This window comes from Sciurus carolinensis, chromosome 7 (genome assembly GCF_902686445.1).
Source record: "Sciurus carolinensis chromosome 7, mSciCar1.2, whole genome shotgun sequence".
In the NCBI taxonomy this organism is placed as follows: domain Eukaryota; kingdom Metazoa; phylum Chordata; class Mammalia; order Rodentia; family Sciuridae; genus Sciurus; species Sciurus carolinensis.
The window spans coordinates 2,556,504-2,558,662 of NC_062219.1; positions in this window are offsets into that span (position 1 = coordinate 2,556,504).

Genomic DNA, 2,159 nt, shown 5'->3' on the forward strand with positions numbered 1-2,159 from the left:
CAGGGGATATAGTGTATAGCTCAGTCAAAATTCAAGATAGCTATTACACAAACTAAATGTTTTACTGTTGTTAATTCCATTTTGTATTTTCCTTGTAAACTCTATAACAATTGCCTGATTAATGTTTTGCAGAAGTACTGCTTCAAGAACAAATGACCTAAATTAATTTGAGATAATAAGCCAACACCTATAGGACAGATAAGATAATACAGACCCCAGTTTAAAAAAAGGGGGCAAATAATTGTAAAGTCATAAACATTAGAGTTAAAACCCACTACTCTTACTTTATGACTGGTGAGACTGGCTTGCTGGATGTTTAAGATCAAACTTAGAGACTGAGATTAAAATACAAAAGGGCCAAGAAAACCAGTATTTGGCTCTTGCCCTCTGAGTCAGCCTGAACCCAGGGAATGGAGAGCTCTAAGGAGGTTTGCAACTCTGGGCCACACGACCTCCTGATCAGGGAGATTGATGAGACCACTAGAGGATGAGAAGTCAATCAGTGCACCTGCTGCAGAGGAGGGTCATTGAAAAAGGAAGACATCCCTGATGCTTCCAAAGGAAGTCACTGCATCAAGGAGACCCTACCTAGCAAATGGCACTAAAGGAGCTAAGATGCTGCTCTCAAGTTCTCCACAAGTAACCCCTGTGGGAATTCAATTGACCCTTAACAACGAATAAGAACATGGTCAATTTGACCAGCTTGATCTTGAACACCTAGCAAAACAGTTAAAACCAAAGCATAGCCATTCCTGGGCATTTAAAAGAAGAAGCATAAACGGAACTTAAGACCTACACTTGTATTAACACCAAGAATAAGTAAGATTGGATGCTATAAAAGAGATTCCTAGGCAGGAGTGCCTGATAACTGTCAAGAGAAACTGCCAGAGTCAGAAATTTTGGGTCATTTTAAGGTTTACAGATCTTCCTATACAGGACAATGCCTGCTAAATTGCCTACAGAAGTTCCTACAAGATCAGAGGAGGGTCATTGAAAAAGGAAGACATCCCTGATCCCAGGTACAAGTTCTGGAGCTGGTGGACACACACAAGTTCACCAACCAATCAATCAATCAACCGCTTCTCCTTCAAGACTGCCAGTCCCTGACACCCAAAGCTGAGACCTGAGATTCACTATTGACACCTCTGCTCCGAGAACTCTGCTCCCACCTAAAGCCCTCCCTAGTCCTCTTTTTTTTTTTTTTTTTTTTTTTTTTTTTTTTACAGGAATGAGACTTTTTGCCCCTAATCAGCAGGAAGAAGCTACAGAAGAAAGACATTGTCCCACCCCTGGCATCTATAAAAACAAAAAGGGAGGAATATTTGTTAGGGTCCCGTTCTGACTAATCCCCGGAGAGTCCAAGTGAACACACAGTAATGTAAATCACACAACAAGGTTTTATTAAAGCAAGTTCGAGCCTGGACCGCAACCAGCCCCTGAGACCCATACAATGGCTCGGGGGGGAGAGGCCCTGGGTGGCGAGAAAGCGCTCTATTTAAGAGCTTTTTCAGCATTCATACACAAGGACCTGTACATTATTGGTTAACATTTGGACAGCTAAATATTTGTCCTCTTTTGGTTTGACCCCTCCACTTTATTTGAATCTTATTGGGTCCTGCCAAAACTGAACGGTCCTGGAGGGAGCAGGGAGGAGGGAAGGAGTGAGTTATGAGGGAGAGGGGTCAGGGCTAGGTTCCCCTGTCCTTGATAGATGGGGTCTCCGGGCAGCTGCACATTCCTCAGATAGCTCTGAACAGCCTTGATAAGCCCGGGGCCCAGCACATCCTATTTGACCCGTATTGGCCCTGGAGGGCACTGCCGTGGCTGCCGGCATCCTCACTGTTTGTGCGCCCTTTTCCTGGGGGGCGGTTTTATAGGCCAGTTCACGAAACAGTCTTGTTTATACAAGATGGCTGCACAGCTGGCACCCCGTTCTCAAGGTATTGGCATCAGATCTGCTGTTTTGCTGCCACCATTATTCTGCCTCCCTCACACCACTTTACAACCCAGATTGTTAGCCCGCGAACCTCCTCGCCAGCCATTGGTCCGTTGTTTTTAGCCGGCAGAATTCAACTACTTAAGAATGGCTCCACCGCCGTTCTCGCGCCCTCTCCCTTGCTCTTGCTCTTGCGTGTGCTCTCTCACTCTCACTCTCTCTC